Source organism: Nicotiana tabacum, chromosome 7, assembly GCF_000715075.1.
Source record: "Nicotiana tabacum cultivar K326 chromosome 7, ASM71507v2, whole genome shotgun sequence".
NCBI lineage: Eukaryota > Viridiplantae > Streptophyta > Magnoliopsida > Solanales > Solanaceae > Nicotiana > Nicotiana tabacum.
Window position 1 is genome coordinate 43,643,263 of NC_134086.1, and position 19,629 is coordinate 43,662,891.

Sequence of the window (19,629 nt, forward strand, 5' to 3'; positions counted from 1 at the left end):
TTGAATAGTCATGAATCAAGAAGGGTGCTCAAGCAAAAATAAGAAAATATCCAACCGCATTCCAGCTAGATCACTTGCATCTTTGCGAAATCAAAGGGTTTTGTCGTTGACAACAAAATGAACCTTCCAAGCTACAAGGTCAAATGCAAATGAAGAATGACAATCAGAAGGTGGATTACCTTCATATTTGCAAAACCAAAAGGTTTCGTCGTTGACAACAAAAACAACCTTGAAAGCTCTAAGGTCAAATGCAAATGAAGGACGATAATCCGAAGGTGGATCTCAGTTGCAAGAACAAGTACAGCAAGTGCCACGGAATTGTACCTCTTCAGCAACACAAGGAGTACATGAACAAGTGCAACAAGGAAATATGGATTCCATCACTCCTGCATCACAGGGAGTACATGAAATTGGTTCTGTTTTATTGTAGCAATTCTGACCATTTGCTTTTCCCCAATCTTCTGCCCTGCCATGTTATGTTTGAAATGTTTCTATAGTAAATTAGTACTACTACTAATCAGCTTGTGTAAACCCTAAAGTATTTTGAAATATAAAATCCAACTAGTTGTATACAAGCTCAAAGTCAAGAATAAAAGATGATCCATGACATGATCTCATATCACAGAAGACTTGTTCCTAAATGGAGCTTGACATCACTCAAACTTATTTATTCTTATTTTTTATGGACTTTCCATTCCACCACCCTCCGTTTCAGTTTTAAAAAGAAACAGAAAACTGCATGAATATGACAGTTTGTTTCCATTTTCCTAGTTAAATTTTGGTACATTCAAAGATGCAATTAACATTTTCTATTAGAAAGGGTTGTTGGGGTGCTAAAGCTGGAATAGTTCTTCAGAAATGGCCAACGCATTTGAAAAAACGATGAGTCAATTATGCTGCTTATGGACTATAGATTTTAGCACACCCGTTAAGAAATATAATTCCCTTAAAGATTGTCAATTAAGTATAGACTAAAGGTAGCATCTGCTTAAAGGGATTTAAGGTGGTGTTTCTTTTAGAACCTGAAGAAAACTATCCAGTTCTTTGGTTTGAAATCTGATAGTTGTTGTGATAGTACTTAATCAAGCAAGCTTTAATAGTATGAGTGTAGTCTTGGGTCTTGATGTGGGTAATAGGCATAACTGTTGGTTGCTATTGGTTAACTCATTTATTTGCAGAAAATATCCAAAACCAATATAGAGAATCGAAATAAGTTGAAGTGTCCGCACACTGCTGGTAGAACACCTTTTGCTCTAATTCGCGAGGTTTGATGTTTTATCTTTCTTTTTTTTTAAATTATGAACTTGCTAACTTTATATGAAAAAATTCTTATACCTGTTTTTAAGTAACTAGAAAAAAACAAAGGAAATCTCTGATACTTCAGATACTCTATCAATTAATGACATCTTTGTGGCTAAAAGAAAAAGAAAACTTGGCTGAGTATACAAAAGCTCATATAACAATGGGATTAGTAAAATTGTACGAAATTTCTAATTTAAAGTTTGTCATGATTATTTATTTGTTCTTAATTATTGATTCAATTTTAGTTACTTAAAACTCTTTTCTCTCGTATTTGGTTTGTAGGCTTGTGACGACCCGGCAAGTCGTCTCATGAGTTACCGCTCCGTTTTCCCCCATTTCAGCTTCTTTATGCTTCGTATCCGTATTTTATGTGATCGGGTTGATTAGTTTGAGTTCGGAGAGGATTTTGGTAAGAAGTGAGACACTTAGTCTCTTTTAAGAAGGCTTAAGTTGAAAAAGTCAACCGGATGTTGACTTATGTGTTAGAGGGCTCAGATGTGAGTTCCGATGGTTCGGTTAGCTTCAGGAGGTGATTTGTGACTTAGGAGCGCGATCAGAATGGGTTTTGGAGTTGTAGAGAAGATTTAGGCTTGAATTGGCGAAATTGATATTTTGGCAAATTCTGGTTGATAGGCGAGATTTTGATATAGGGGTCGGAATGGAATTTCGAGAGTTGCAGTAGCTTCGTTGTGTCATTTGGGATGTGTGTGCAAAATTTCAGGTCATTCAGACAAGATTTGATAGTCCTTTTGATCGAAAGCATAATTTAAGAGTTCTTGGAGTTTTTAGGCTTGAATCCTATGTTAAATTGGTGATTTGATGTTGTTGGAAGCGTTCCGAAATGTTGAACAAGTTTGAACGATGTCATGGGATGTGTTGGTACAATTAGTTTAAAGTTTCGGGGGTCCCGGGTAGGTTCCGGGATGTTTTAGGCCAAAAATCATAGTTGCAGCAGGTCCAGGAGGGTTGCAGGCCCCAAAACTCACCCACGCAGTCCGCATAAAAATAAGTGCGCCTGTGGTGAGTGCAGTGCGGACCGCACAAAGGTGGGCGCGGCCGCGGTGAAGAAACGTTCCACTGGTCCTACTGCGGAAGCTCATATCTTTTGATATACAAGGAATTTTGAGATGATTTAAAAACAAAAATTGTAGCCCTTTGTGTCCAGTTTCCAGAAAGATAAAGATATTGCTATTTGGACATCTGTAGCAAAAGTTATGGCCAAAATACTAAAGTCTGTCACTGCAAAGGAAGGCATGTGCTGCCGCGGTTGTGTTTGCACGGACCGCGGTCATTTTTGTGCGGCCCGCGGTAGCTGAAATCTGAGGGGGTACTTATAAATACGAGATTTTGGGTTTTATTTAATATTTTGACCTAGAGAGCTTGGATTTTGGCGATTTTTCGAAGGGTTTTCAAAAAATTCATCGGGGTAAGTGATTTTAACTCAGATTTGGCTAGAGTACATGAATCTATCACTGAATTCATCATTTAATTCGTGATTTGGGATGGAATTTGGGAGGAAAATTGTGAAACCTTTCAAAAATGTAAAACAATGATTTGAGGGACCAAATGGTATCGGAATTGGATAATTTTGGTATGGTTAGACCCGTGAGAGTATAAGGATTCTAGTTTCGTGAATTTGGTCAAATTTTGAGATGGTAATTTCGGGAATAGTGCCCTTTGTTGATTGTTTTCGCTTGGGCCTTGTTCCCTTAGCATATTGTGACGTATTCGTTCTAATTTTGAATAGATTCGACACACGTAGAGGCCGATTTGAGGGGCAAAGGCGTCGCTAGCTAGAGATTTCGCCGGTTCGAGGTGAGTAATGATTGTAAATGATGTCCTGGGGGTTTGAAACCCCGAATTTGCACATCGTAGTGCTATATTGAGGTGAGACACGCACTTGATGATGAGCGCGGGTTGTTTACAATTGGGGATTGTGACTTGGTCCGTCCCGAGTGATGCTTCTACTGCGTATTTGATTAAAGCTTATTTGTTATCATCATTATTTGGACTGATTTTCATATTTGGGCTTCTTGCCATTTCTTTGAACCCTCCGGGGAGTTTATTTACTATTTCCTCACTGTTTGACTTACTACTTGAACTCAGTTGTACCGTTTTCTACTGTCTTACAACTCAGCCACTTTTACTCGATTTTTGAAATTAAAAGATATATTAAATGATGTTTGGGGCTGAGAACTACTATTTTACTATTGCCCGAGGGGCTTATATGATTTCTGGACTGAGTACGGCCAAGGGCCAGATGTGAGGATACTATGGGATCGGGCTGCGCGCCGCAGCAGTATTATACCAATATTGATATGAGGCTGAGGGCCTAGATTTGATGCCACGAGATGGCTTGATATTGAGCTTGGGCCGCAAGGGGCCCCTCCCGGAGTCTGCACACCCCCAGTGAGTGCCGTCGACGATAAATAAATGGAGCGGGCTGCACGCCGCAGCGGGTACTATAGGGTACCGTTCTATGTGTTGATTTCTCTTTATATGTTTGTCACTTAAGTGCTTATTTGTTGTAGTATTTCTACATTTCGCTTCCATTGGTTTATTACTCTCATATTACTTGTTTTTAAACTGCCGCAATATAGATTACTCTATGTTTCCGTGATTTCTTATTCTCAGTCATTATTTATGCTTATTACTCACTGGGTTGGAGTACTCACATTACTCCCTGCACCTTGCGTGCAGATCTAGGTGTTCCAGAGGCTGAGTGAGGATTATATCAGTTGAGCAGCGCATATCCGGGAGCATCGAGGTAGCTGCATGGTGTCTGCAGCCCTGATCTCTCCCTTTTATCCTTGTTATTAATTAGTATTCCCTAGATGAACATGTATTAGGTTGTTAAACTTGTACTAGAGGCTCGAGACTTGTGACACCAGATCTGTATGGGTTATGTAGTGGTATTATCATCTGAATTTTCACATATTTAACTCGTTGTCTTAAACTCTTATTGGAGTAATTTAGCAATTTAACTTTGTTAGCTGATAATTATTTTTATAAGAAAACAGGAAGGGTTGCTAGTTGGTCAGGCTTGCCTAGCAGTGTGTTGGGCGCCATCACGACCGGGGTTGGGGTCGTGACAAGTTGGTATTAGAGCCTAGGTTACTTGGTCTCGCGAGTCATGAGCCGGTTTAGCAGAGTCTCGTGGATCGGTACAGAGACGTCTGTATTTATCCTCGAGAGGCTGCAGAACCTTTAGGAAAAACTTCATATTCTTGAAACTCCTGTCGTGCAAACTTGTTGATCCGAATGCTAAACTTTTGTTATTCGATTCTCTCGTAGATGGCAAGGACTCGCGCTACCGAACGAGGTGGACGACCACCAGTGCCACCCACTGAGGCCACCATAGGCCGTGGACGTGGTTGTGGACATGGTAGAGGCAGAGCAGCGAGGGCAGCACCTGTTGACCCACCAGCTGCCCCGACTCCGGATCAGGCTCCAGCTATGGATGCTCCAGCAGCACCAGTTCAGGCACCAGCTATGCCTATTGTGGTTCTAGGTCTTCAGGAGGCCTTGGCACAGATCTTATCAGTTTGCACTGGCCTGGCTCAAGCAGTTTCAGCCACTAAGCAGCAGCTACTTCACAGGACGGGGGAGGCAATCAGACCCCTGTTACTCGCATACCTGAGCAGGTAGTACAGGGACTACAGATGCCGGGGGCACCTCCAGCTCAGCCGGTTGTACCAGTTCAGGAGTTCGTAGTACCAGCTATGCCGGACGATGAGCAGCGTCATCTTGAGAGGTTTGGTAGGCTCCAGCGTCCATCATTTAGTGGTGCTGAGGGCGAGGATGCCTAGGGTTTTCTTGACAAATGCCAGCGGATGCTCCGTATAGCAGGGATTCTTGAGTCTAGTGGTGTGGCATTTACCACCTTTCAGTTCTCGGGGGCTATCTTTACTTGGTGGGAGGATTTTGAGAGGCGTAGGCCGGTTGGTGCAGCACCCCTTTCATGGCAGCAGTTCTCCGCTCTCTTCTTAGAGAAGTATACCGTAGTCCTCCAGAGAGGAGCTGCGTAGGCAGTTTGAGTGGTTGACACAGGGGGGTATGACCGTGACCCAGGATGAGATGAGGTTTTCGGAGTTGGCTCGTCATGCCATTTGGATGATTCCGACAGATCATGAGAGGATTAGGAGATTTATGGATGGCCTTAACTACCATCTCCGTATTTTGATGACTAGAGAGAGAGAGTATTGGGTGCTACGTTCGAGGAGGTGGTTGATATCGCTCGTGAGATTGAGACGGTTTGCCGTCGGGAGCGAGAGGAGAGGGAGGCCAAGAGGCCTCGAGGATCGGGAAGTTATACTGGTGATCCTTCGAGAGGCCAGTTCTAGCATGGTAGAGGTCATTCTTTCAGGCCTGCTCATTCGGCCCGTCCAGAGTATCGTGGGGCATCCTCAAGTCATGGTTATCATGGGTCGCAGCAGGGCCAGTCATCACTCAACGCCCTTCCAGCTCAGAGTTCATCTCGTGCCCTATTAATCCAGGGTTCTTCCGTGGCAGGTCCTTCTTCTGGCCATTCTGTTGCCAAGGGTTCCCTTCAATACCCATCTCCAGCACCGGGTAGTTGTTACGAGTGCGGAGGGTTTGGGCATATGAGGAGGCATTGTCCTCGACTTTGCGGTGGTCAGTATCAGCAAAGGGGTCAACTCTCGACTTCTGCTCCAGTTATTTCACCACCCGCCCAGCCAGCTAGGGGTGGAGGTCAGGAAGCCAAGGGTCGCCCTAGAGGGGGAGGCCGATCAGGGGGCGGTCAGGCCCGTTTCTATGTACTCCCAGGCAGACCCGACGCCATTGCTTTGGATGCTATCATTACAGGTATTGTTTCAGTCTACCACAGAGATGCCTTTGCATTATTTGATCCCAGTTCCACCTTTTCTTATGTGTCATCATACTTTGCTCATTATTTGGGTACGCCCCATGAGTTTTTTGCTTTACCTATTCATGTATCTACCCCGGTGGGCGATACTGTTGTTGTAGACCGTGTGTACCGGTCATGTGTGGTGACTATTGGGGGTCTGGAGACCCGAGTAGATCTATTATTATTGAGCATGGTGGATTTTGATGTCATTTTTGGCATGGATTGGCTATCCCCGTGTCGTGCTATTCTAGACTGTCATGCTAAGACAGTCACTTTGGCTATGCCGGGTGTACCGCAGATCGAGTGGCGTGGTGTGACTGATTATGTTCCTAGTAGAGTGATATCCTTCTTGAAAGCCCAACGTATGGTTGGGAAGGGTTGCCTTTCATATCTAGCTTTTGTGAGGGATGTTGGAGCTGAGACTCCTAGTATTGATTCTGTTCCAGTTGTGAGGGATTTTCCCGATGTTTTTCCTGCAGACCTGCCGGGAATGCCACCGGACAGGGATATTGATTTTGGTATTGACCTGGTGCCGGGCACTCAGCCCATTTCTATTCCGCCGTATTGTATGGCACTAGTAGAGTTGAAGGAATTGAAAGAACAGCTTCAGAAACTCCTAGATAAGGGGTTCATTCGGCCTAGTGTGTCCCTTTGGGGTGCACCGGTTTTATTTGTGAAGAAGAAGGATGGCACAATGAGAATGTGCACCGATTATAGGCAATTGAACAAAGTAACAATTAAGAACAAGTATCCTTTGCCTCGCATTGATGATTTATTTGATCAGCTTCAGGGAGCGAGAGTGTTCTCCAAGATTGATCTCTGTTCGGGCTATCACCAGTTGAAGATCAGGGATTCGGATATTCTTAAGACTGCTTTTAGGACCAGATATGGTCATTATGAGTATCTTGTTATGTCTTTCGAGCTAATCAATGCCCCAGCAACATTCATGCATTTGATGAACAGCGTGTTCCGGCCTTATCTCGATTCATTCGTCATAGTCTTCATTGACGATATTCTGGTGTATTCACGTAGTCAGGAGGAGCACGCAGAGCATTTGAGAGTTGTGTTACAGAGATTGAGAGAGGAGAAGCTTTATGCAAAATTCTCTAAGTGTAAGTTTTGGCTCAATTTAGTGGCTTTCTTGGGGAACGTGGTGTCCAGCGAGGGTATTCAGGTTGATCTAAAGAAGATAGAGGCAGTTCAGAGTTGGCCTAGACCATCCTCAGCCACAGAGATTCGTAGCTTTCTTGGGTTAGCAGGCTATTATCGCCAGTTTGTTCAAGGATTTTCATCCATTGCATCGCCCTTGACCAAGTTAACTTAGAAGGGTGCTCCATTTGTATGGTCAGAAGAGTGTGAGGAGAGCTTTCAGAAGCTCAAGACAGACCACAGCTCTAGTGTTGGTTTTTCCATCAGCTTCAGGTTCATATACTGTGTATTGTGATGCTTCGAGAGTTGGGATTGGTTGTGTGTTGATGCAGGAGGGTAGAGTTATTGCTTATGCTTCTCGTCAGTTGAAGCCCCATGAGAAGAAGTACCCCGTTCATGATTTGGAGTTGGCTGCCATAGTTCATGCATTGAAGATTTGGAGGCATTACTTGTATGGAGTATCTTGTGAGGTATTCACTGATCACCGTAGTCTTCAGCATTTGTTCAAGCAAAAGGATCTTAATTTGAGGCAGTGAATATGGTTAGAGTTGCTTAAGGATTATGATATTACCATATTGTATCACCCGGAGAAGGCCAATGTAGTGGCCGATGCTTTGAGCCGAAAGGCAGTGAGTATGGGGAGTTTGGCATATATTCCAGTTGGGGAGAGACCCCTTGTAGTTGATGTTCAGGCCTTGGCCAATTGGTTTGTGAGACTAGATATTTCGGAGCCTAGTCGGGTGTTGGCTTGTGTGATTTCTCGGTCTTCCTTATATGATCGCATCAGAGAGCGCCAGTATGATGATCCACATTTGCTTGTCCTTAAGGACAGAGTTCAGCATGATGATGCCAAAGATGTGACCATCAGTGATGATGGTGTGTTGAGGATGCAGGGCCGGATTTGTGTGCCCAATGTGGATGGGCTTAGAGAGTTGATTCTGGAGGAGGCCCCTAGATCGCGATATTCCATTCATCCAGGTACCGCGAAGATGTATCAGGATTTGAGGCAGCACTATTGGTGGAGAAGAACGAAGAAAGATATCGTGGGATTTGTATCTCGGTGTCTCAATTGTCAGCAGGTGAAATATGAGCATCAGAGACCGGGTGGCTTGCTTCAACAGATGGTTATTCCCGAGTGGAAGTGGGAGAAGATTACTATGGACTTTGTTGTTGGACTTCCACGGAGTTTGAAGAGGTTTGATGCTATTTGGGTGATTGTGGATCGGCTGACCAAGTCTGCGCACTTCATTCCTATATGTACTACCTATTCTTCAGAGCGGTTGGCAGGGATTTATATCCGGGAGATTGTTCGGTTGCATGGTATTCCGGTTTCCATCATCTCAGATAGAGGTACTCAGTTTACTTCGCAGTTTTGCAGAGCCGTGCAGAGGGAGTTGGGTACTCAGGTGGAGTTGAGAAAAACATTTCATCCTCAGACGGACGGACAGTCCGAGCGTACTATTCAAATATTGGAGGACATGTTGTGTTCTTGTGTTATTGATTTTGGAGGTTCATGGGATGAGTTTTTGCCACTTGCAAAGTTTGCTTACAACAACAACTACCAGTCGAGTATTCAGATGGCTCCGTGTGAGGCTTTGTATGGGAGGTGGTGTAGATCTCCCGTTGGTTGGTTCGAGCCCGACGAGGCTAGGCTATTGGGGACAGATTTGGTTCAGGACGCCTTAGAGAAGGTGAAGGTGATTCAGGAGAGGCTTCATACAGCACAGTCGCGTCAGAAGAGCTATGCAGACCGGAAGGTTCGAGATGTATCCTACATGATTGGTGAGAAGGTCTTGCTGAAGGTTTCGCCCATGAAGGGTGTTATGAGATTTGGGAAGAAAGGAAAGTTGAGTCCGCGATTTATTGGGCCATTTGAGGTGCTTCGGAGGATTGGTGAGGTGGCTTATGAGCTTTCTTTGCCACCCAGCTTGTCTAGCGTGCATTCGGTATTTCATATTTCTATGCTCCGGAAGTATATTGGGGATCTGTCTCATGTTTTGGACTTCAGCACGGTTCAGTTGGACGATGATTTGACCTATGATGTGGAGCCAGTGGCTATTTTGGGTCCTCAGGTTCGAAAGTTGAGGTCAAAAGATATAGCTTCAGTGAAAGTGCAGTGGAGAGGTCGGCCCGTGGAGGAGGCTACCTGGGAGACTGAGCGGGAGATACGGAGCAGATATCCTCATCTATTTGAGGCTTCAGGTATGTTTCTTGACTCGTTCGATGACGAACATTTGTTTAAGTTGGGGAGGATGTGACGACCCGGCCAGTCATCTCATGAGTTACCGCTCCATTTTCCCCTATTTCAGCTTCTTTACTCTTCGTATCCGTGTTTTATGTAATCGGGTTGATCAGTTTGAGTTCAGAGAGGATTTTGGTAAGAAATGAGACACTTAGTCTCTTTTAAGAAGGCTTAAGTTGGAAAAGTCAACCGGATGTTGACTTATATGTTAAAGGGCTCGGATGTGAGTTCTGATGGTTCGGTTAGCTTCGGGAGGTGATTTGTTACTTAGGAGCGCGATCAGAATGGGTTTTGGAGTTGTAGAGAAGATTTAGGCTTGAATTGGCGAAATTGATATTTTGGCAAATTCCGGTTGATAGGCGAGATTTTGATATAGGGGTCGGAATGGAATTCCGAGAGTTGCAGTAAATTCGTTGTGTCATTTGGGATGTGTGTGCAAAATTTCAGGTCATTCGGACAAGATTTGATAGACCTTTTGATCGAAAGCATATTTTAAGAGTTCTTGGAGTTTTTAGGCTTGAATCCTATGTTAAATTGGTGATTTGATGTTGTTGGAAGCGTTCTGAAATGTTGAACAAGTTTGAACGATGTCATGGGATGTGTTGGTACAATTAGTTTGAAGTTTCGGGGGTCTCGGGTAGGTTCCGGGATGTTTTAGGCCAAAAATCATAGTTGCAGCAGGTCCAGGAGGGTTGCAGGCCCCGGAACTCACCCACGCGGTCCGCACAAAAATAAGTGCGCCCGCGATGAGTGCAGTGTGGACCGCACAAAAGCGGGCACGACCGCGGTAGGCGTAGCACGGACCGCACAAAAGTGGGCGCGGCCGCGGTGAAGAAACATTTTGCTGGTCCTACTTCGGAAGCTCATATCATTTGATATACAAGAAATTTTGGGGTGATTTAAAAACGAAAGTTATATCCCTTTGTGTCTAGTTTCCAGAAAGGTAAAGATATTGCAATTTGGACATATATAGAAAAAGTTATGGCCAAAATACTACAGCCTGTCACTGCAGAGGAAGGCCTGTGCGGCCGCGGTTGTGTTTGCGCGGACCGCACTTGCTTGCGCGGCCCGCGGTAGCTGAAATCTGAGGGGGTACCTATAAATACGAGGTTTTGGGTTTTATTTAATATTTTGACCTAGAGAACTCGGATTTTGGCGATTTTTCAAAGGTTTTTCAAGAAATTCATCGGGGTAATTGATTTTAACTCAGATTTGGCTAGAGTACATGAATCTATCACTGAATTCATCATTTAATTCGTGATTTGAGATGGAATTTGAGAGGAAAATTGTGAAACCTTTCAAAAATGTAAAACGATGATTTGAGGGACCAAATGATATCGGAATTGGATAATTTTGGTATGGTTAGACTCGTGAGAGTATAAGGATTCTAGTTTCGTGAATTTGGTCAAATTTCGAGACGTGGGCCCAGGGCTCGGGTTTTGGTAATTTCGGGAATAGTGCCCTTTGTTGATTGTTTTCGCTTGAGCTTTGTTTCCTTAGCATATTGTGACGTATTCGTTCTGATTTTGGATAGATTCGATGCACGTGGAAGCCGATTTGAGGGGCAAAGGCGTCGCTAGCTAGAGATTTCGCCGGTTTGAGGTGAGTAATGAATGTAAATGATGTCCTGAGGGTTTGAAACCCCGGATTTGCACATCGTAGTTCTATATTGAGGTGAGACACGTACTTGATGATGAGCGCGGGTCGTTTACTATTGGGGATTGTGACTTGGTCCGTCCCGAGTGATGCTTCTACTGCGTATTTGATTAAAGCTTATTTGTTATCATCATTATTTGGACTGATTGTCATATTTGGTCTTCTTGCCATTTCTTTGAACCCTCCGGGGAGTTTATTTACTATTTCCTCAGTGTTTGACTTACTACTTGAACTCAGTCGTACCGTTTTCTACTGTCTTACAAATCAGCCACTTTTACTCGATTTTTGAAACGAAAAGATATATTAAATGATGTTTGGGGCTGAGAACTACTATTTTACTATTGCCCGAGGGGCTTATATGATTTCTGGACTGGGTACGACCAAGGGACAGATGTGAGGATACTATGGGATCGGGCTGCGCGCCGCAGCATTGTTATACTGATATTGATATGAGGCTAAGGGCCTAGATTTGATGCCACGAGATGGCTTGATATTGTGCTTGGGCCGCAAGGGGCCCCTCCCGGAGCCTGCACACCCCCAGTGAGCGTCGTCGACGATAAATAAATGGAGCAGGCTGCACGCCGCAGTGGGTACTATAGGGTACCGTTCTATGTGTTGATTTTTCTTTATATGTCTATCACTTAACTGCTTATTTATTGTAGTATTTCTACATTTCGCTTCCATTGGTTTATTACTCTCATATTACTTATTTTTAAATTGCCACAGTATAGATTACTCTGTGTTTTCCGTGATTTCTTATTCTCAGTCATTATTTATGCTTATTACTCACTGGGTCAGAGTACTCACATTACTCCCTGCACCTTGCGTGCAGATCCAGGTGCATCTGAGGCTGAGTGAGGATTATTTCAGTTGAGCAGCGTATATCCGGGAGCATCGAGGTAGCTGCATGGCGTCCGCAGCCCTGATCTCTCCCTTTTATCCTTGTTATTAATTAGTATTCCCTAGATAGACATGTATTAGGTTGTTAAACTTGTACTAGAGGCTCGAGACTTGTGACACCAGATCTGTATGGGCTATGTAGTGGTATTATCATCTGAATTTTCGCATATTTAACTCGTTGTCTTAAACTCTTATTGGAGTAATTTAGCAATTTAACTGTGTTAGCTGATAATGATTTTTATAAGAAAACAGAAAGGGTTGTTTGTTGGTCAGGCTTGCCTAGCAATGTGTTGGGCGCCATCACGACCGGGGTTGGGGTCGTGACAAGGCTGAAATGGAGAGAATACAATCAACTCAGGAAAATGAAGATAGCAGTCATTCAGTTGATGCTTTTGCTTCAGTCATGGGACCTGAACATCCAGGTCGCGTGAGATTGTATGGATGAGGGGTTACCAAGACTTTATTAAAAGGGCAAAAAGGGAATCTTGGATCTTCTTTAGATGCTGATGAGAGGATGCACCCGAAAATAGAGGAAATGGAAGAGAGGATGCAACAAAGAATGCATGAAAAGTTGAACGAACAAAAGGATACTATGGAACAAAATATTACAATGAACGTCATTGCACGACTTCAGCGTCTGAACCCAGATTTGCGACTTGATCCTGACATGTTAAGGTTCAGTGCACGTTCACCTATAGATGCTTCCTCTGCACAACAATCTGCTATTGAACTAAACAATCGATCATCTGCTGGTAGTAACAATCAAGGTCAGTACGTACCAAATGTTATACATCTTCTTCTATTTCTTTTTCTCCTGCTTCCTTGCTTGGAATTTTGCTTTGGTTCAATAGCAGAGTGGATATGGTAATATCCTTTTTTCTATTTAGTAGGAGCATATGATTTCTTAAGTGCCAAGTGGTCTCCTATGTATAGTAATAATACCTGAGTAATATTGGCAGTTCTATGATAGTTGAACTTTGAGAATTTAAAATTGGAATAGATTACTAATAGATCAATTTTCCTTTCTTTATATACAAAACCTTCATGCTCTTTTATTAGTCTTCGTGGTTAGTTGATTACTTTGACTAAACAACAATGGAGAAGGGACTTGGAAAGAAAGAATAGGTTGAAAAACCACTCCTCAATCCTACAGGTAGATCATAATAGAGTTGGGGTTGCAGGAAAATATTTAATACTTCTCATACCAGACCAACCCACTAAAATGCAAATAGGGATCAGAAATGTGGTCAATGTCACGAAGAATAAAGAGATACCGTCTATACCCAAATAAAAATTTATGTTTTCATAAGGAAGCCATCGAAGGCTTTCCACAAATTGAGATTTGGCCGTAGAAGGATCGAATTGTATCCGAAAAACAGGGGGATACAAAAAAGTAATTAGAGAGGCGCATAGACCAATTAATCGTATCGGTCATATTCTTGAATTTGGCCTTTAATTGTATGTTTATATGTTTGATCTTGCAAGATACTAAAAATGGAATTTAAGTACGTTCTAAGTTTTCTATCTTTTGTAGTTTTTCTCTTTATCTTCACAGGCCAAGTACGTTACCGTTTTAGTTAAATTATCTTCTTTTCACTTTTAATTGCATCTTCTTCCTTTCTAACCTTTAGCAAATACTTTGTTACTTAGTAATTTATTGTATAGCATTTGTTTTCCTTACCAAATTTATTTTGGCAGATAACTGCAAAAGCAATTCTCTTGGTTGTTTGACAGGTTCTTACATTTCTTTTGTCAAATACTGCTGCAAAATAAGACTTAGGTTCTAAGGTTTTGTTTCCTTCATACTAGACAACTCTATTCGTGAGTCCAACGATGACATCAACAATTTCTGGGATTATGTCATAGCTATAATAAAAGAAGCAGTATGTTGTATCTCTTCACTTTGTTTGGCAGAGGATTCGGATGAGGATATGCCTGATTGCATTTGTTTCATCCCTGTAGATCTACTAAAGAGCAGTAAACCTTATGTTGAAGCCCTGAAAGCTTTACCCTCAGTGCTAAGTTTCAGTTGGGAATTGGATGCCTTTGTAGAGGACTTTGTTTGTTAGGCATGGAATTGGCAGATTTGATTATTTAGTGCTGCTGCCTTTTGCTTAATGCTTAGGCTCTTAGCACTTAGCAGTGCGTGACACATGAATATGTATTAATAGTTGTGTATAGTTTGTTGAGAAGGGCTTTGCCAGAGAAACTGAATGATAATGTTGTGTATAGTTTGTTGAGATGAATAAGTTGGATTAATAAAAGAAGAACGAAAACAGTTAAATGCTTGAGTATTCTTAGACCGGATTCTCTTGAAGGGTAATAACTTTATTTATCTTCTTTTGTAGGTGGAGTAGATCAAGAAATGGATGATGAAGACGATGAAGAACTAGACCTTACTTGAAATGAATTTTGAATTGTTATAGATGATTAGGAATCTTTTGTTACCAACATTTTTGAACTTATTTACTCTCTTGAAATGTACTAAACTTATGCACTCATGTGGTAGAACATTTGCTTTATGGATATTATTTGTTTGATGGATAATTTTGTATTATTAATAGTTTTATTTTATGATGTATTTAAATTTTAGTGTTATTATAATTTATTTTATGTATAAATATTTATTTATAACAGGTGCTATATTTTGGTTTTAACTGAACTAATACAATAGCCTACCAGAACCGTTGCAATAGGACACAAATGACGTTCCAGTAGACAATATAAACCGTTGCAATAGGTCCCATAAACTATTCCAAAATGATATACAAACCGTTCCAAATACAAATATAATCGTTACGATAGGCTAAAAAAAATCATGGCTATATCCAACATAACCGTAGCAATAGCTTACATAGGTGTTGCTTTAAATAATATGGTAATGGTTAAAAACCGTTGTATAAACAATATAGTAACGGTTTAAAACCGTTCCAATTGAAGAATATAACCGTTTCGATAGAGAAAGGGAAAACTGTTGCGATAGACGTATCTACTATCACGGCGATGCAAACCGTTGCAAGAACCGTTCCAGTAGACCTATGGGTACGCCGGCTGATGTGACGGGCTTTAAACCGTTCCAATATCCCTATGGCAATGGTTTGGCAGTCTGTGGAAACGGTTTTTCAGCTGTTATCGTGGACCAATTTTTCAGTAGTGAATTTAAGCGTATTTGGATTCTATTTTCCTAACATTTTGAGATACAAAATTATTAATAATGTTTTATAATCGATCTCTCCTAATAATTTTTTTGGACAATATTATAATAGATTTTAACTCTTATTTTAGTTTTGAACAACCAGATTTATATTTTTTAGTTGACAAATTTAAATTCGAATAAATAATTAAAAAGACTATATATAACTATGAAGTAAGCCAAGTGGCATACTAAGAAAAAGCCACTTGGAAGTTTAGGATTAAAAAATGGGAAAAATTTAATGAGAATCTATATAAAGATATTGAATTGATAAATTAAATCTAATTAATGAAATTTCCAAATAGTAACTTTGGACCATAAAAAAAGGAGCTTATATTGCGGAATCTGTTTTCATATGTAACGACCGATCGGTCATTCTGCTTTCTAGAACCCTATTCCCCTAAATAAGACTTTCCGTACTTGCTTTTACTAATTTATGACTTGCAAGGATGGTTGGTTCGGGATTTGGAAGAGTTTGGGTTGAAATCGGAATACTTGGTTCCTTAAGGTTGGCTTAAAAGACCAAGTTTGACTTCGGTCAACATTTTGAGTAAACGACCTCGGAATCAAGATTTGACAGTTCCAGTAGGTTTGTATGATGATTTCGGACTTGGGAGCATGTTCAGATCGGGTTTTGGGTGATCTGAGAGTGTTTCGGTGCCTAATAGTGAAAGTTGATTCTTGAAGGTTTTTGAAGTTCTTTTAATTTGGTTTGGAGTAGATTTTGGGTGATATCGAGGTCCAAATGAATTTCTGAGATCGGAAATAGTTCCGTAATATCATTTAAGACTTGCACGCAAAATTTGGTGTCATTCCGAGTAGTTGTTGATACCCAATTTTTTCCTATGTATTTTTGTATACATACTTTCAAAATAGCATGTACATACATATATAAGCATGCCCAAGAGTTTTGGTATTTTTTCCTAATTTTTAAGATTTTAAAATATATTTATTATCTATTTTTAGCAGTACAAAATCCAATAATTATTCCCAAGATTATCATCTTGGTGAATAACTTATTTTATTCTCATATTTACACCAAAATATACTTAAGGTGATTTTTGTATATTTTTTTACAAATCTATTTGGTATTTTAAAGCTAAATTGCATGTAATTACAATTATAGCCTATTTTATGATTAATAGCATTTTATAATTATAAAATTATTTTCAGTATTTTCAAATTAATATTTATATAGTATTCGTTGGCTCAATATTTTAATTTACTTTTAAAATTATTATTACTATTTTTATAAATTAAAAGGGAAAATAGGCTATTTAACACTTAGCCCATTTCTATTTCAATTACAGCCCGTTCACCTTTCAACTTTGGCCCTCAATTTGACCCACTTCCGCCCCCATATTAAACCAGACAATCCCCCAAATTACCTGACCCCTGACCCGATTTTAAAACCCACCCGGCTCCCTTTTGATCCAGGCCGTTGATCGTTATGATCAACGGCCATAAACTCCCCTTTCCTTTTTTAATTCCCAAACCACCCTTAACCTAATTCATTTCACCGAGACGCCGCCTTTGAACGCTCTTCATCTCTCAAACTCTCTCGAACCTCTTCGAAACCCTAATCGTTTCCCACCTTATCTCACCATGTTTCCACTGGAATCCATGGTGTCTCCGGCCATGGACGGTCTGTACTCATCCTTTCTCACCATCAGACCTAAGCTATTCAAGGTTTGAAGCCCGACTTCAATGGCCTTCTTCAGATCCTTCTCAGATCTGTAGATCTATGGCTTCTCCGGCCATTATTCCGGCATGTTCAAGCAATATGAGTCTTTTCGACTCAGGATCTGACTTTCCTCAAGACCTTTCTCATTGCTAGGGTTTTCTCTGCAACTCTAAGCCGTCTGAGGTTCTGTACCCGACTATTTTCTCATATCTATGATATGTCTTGGCTTTATTTGACATTTTAAAGGTTTTTCCCAAATTTCCTTTTTAAAATCGTTCAATTTCGATTTTGAGGTTTCTGAAAAAGTTTCTTCAAATATCTTTCTGATTATTTCCGTTCTTTCTTTATGTGTGTTTATCTATGTTAGGATCGTATGTATTCTTTTCTACTACGCATGAGTTTGCTCTCTTGTTTCTTTTCTATTATGCGAGACTCTTCTATTTTGCTGTCACTCTTATGCTCTCATGTTAATCCGTGTTGTTAATCCTTATTCTTTGATATATGTGTTTATGGTTGAGTTCTTTGATTTTATTCACTGTACTGAGTTCTGTTTGTGTTCCTGCTAAGCTTATTTCATCTACTTTTGTTTAAAACTTGTATCATCTCTTTCTTCTGAACTTGTTTAAACTCCAAGTTTTCTCGAGCATGTTCTCATGACTTTGAATCAGTGTTCTTTCTATCGTGTGTGTTTGTCTCTCATAAGTCTTTGGAAAAGACTTCTGAGCCCCTCTCAAGTGACCTGCCTTCTCATCTCCATTGTCTGACTCAATTTGAAACCCTAGGATTTGGGGGTTTCTTTGACAAGTGGTATTAGGGACCCTAGGCTTTCAGACTCACTATGAGTCTGTAACTGAACTCGAATCCCTTTTGCTTGTGGCTCTAAGACTTTCAATGTTAGACTCTTTTTCTAAGAAACCTGATGATTCCTTTTGCTTGATCTGTGTGCTTTATATATGAGAAATTCCTCTTTCAAAAGTTTTCACCAATTAAGTGATTGATTTTGAAATCCCTTTAATAAGGCTGATGAATTGTCACTGATTTTTCTTCGATTGAACCTCTTTTACCTTTCTTGACTTGGTTCATTCGAATTGAACTTGTAATTTTTGTTTCATGGCTGTTTGATTGATTCTCTTGCCATATTTCGCACAAACCGTATGTCGTTGATTGTTTTCCTTAAATAACTTCTATGTACTTACCCCTTTTGTGCTACTTTGAAAAGGTTTTAATTAAAACTTCTTTCCTTAACTAATTTTTACCCGTTGAAATCAGAATCCCTTAACCAAAGGGAGTTTGATTTCAATGATATTTCCTTGCCTTTCTTACTTGCTTTCTGCACTATAAAAGGGACTGCCCTTCTGCACTTTTAAGACACCTTACACCTTCAGCTCACACGACCTACGCACTACCAGTCCTTAACTCCAATTCAATACTTGCAGACTTGCAATATTGCTTTGAATTCAATACTCTTTCAACACTCTGCTTTTGCTTGAGATCTTTTGGAATTGCTTGGTTTGCAACTTGGCTTTTTTTCATACTACTGTTTTTACTTGTTTTCCTCTGAAACTGGTATGTTCTGATTTAACGTTTCTGCCTCACCCCTATGTGCTTATTTACAGTTTTCTGCAATCCTGTTTACTTTACTGCTCATGTTCAATGATTTTTGCTAAGTATGTTCTTTCCCTGCACCTGTTTCTGTTGTGAATCCCTATCCCCTATTCCCTTCTATGTGTTTGAGTTAAGGCTTATGGCCTGGCAGTATTCAAATTGCTGCTCATGTCATAACCTGATCCACAATGGATCCTAACTCTTAAGATTTGGCTAAAAGGTTGGTCGGGGGTGTGCCAGCATTCCCAATTGCTGAGCATGACCACTAGCATACTATGGCTTTCCCCCTTATTCCCCTATGCACTTACACTAATTCTTAGACTCTTAAGTTCTACCCCCTATTATGAGCCTTGATTTGGGACCTTGAGTTCCCTCTGAACTTTGGACATCAGAGGGTTGGCCCTTCCACACTGCACTATGATCTCAATTCTGCAATATGTTTGGGGTGTAAGCAATGCCCGGGGCCCTTTGAGACTCTTGGGAACTTTGACACATCCCAAACATGAGAAAGGCTTTTGGAAATCTGATCCTGGAAGTTGGTTTATCTCATATTGTTGGACTTTTAGTCTGAATTAGACTGTTTGGTTGTAGCTGGAATTTCTGATGTAATTTTACTTTTTTTTATTCATTCGGGTTTGCAATAATTTGTAACAACTATTGGGGTTGTCTAGTGAAAAGGGATGGGGTGAATGTATGCAAAGGGTAGAAAACTTGCCTATAGGATTTTTTTTATTTCTGCATTCTCATCTTAGAACTCATGCCTATAAGATTTTCTGATTTCTGCATTCTCATCTTAGAAACCATACCTATAAGTTTTTCTGTACTTCTGCATTCTCATCTTAGAAACCATGCCTATAAGTTTTCCTGCATTTCTGCATTCTCATCTTAGATACCATGCCTATAGGACTCTTGCATCTATGTAATCGTTTAAAACCAATAACGCTTAGATAACTTGCCTATAGGAGTAATCAATTGAATCAACATCGTCTATTTTGTCTATGAGTCTAAAATCAGTCATAAGGTCGTTT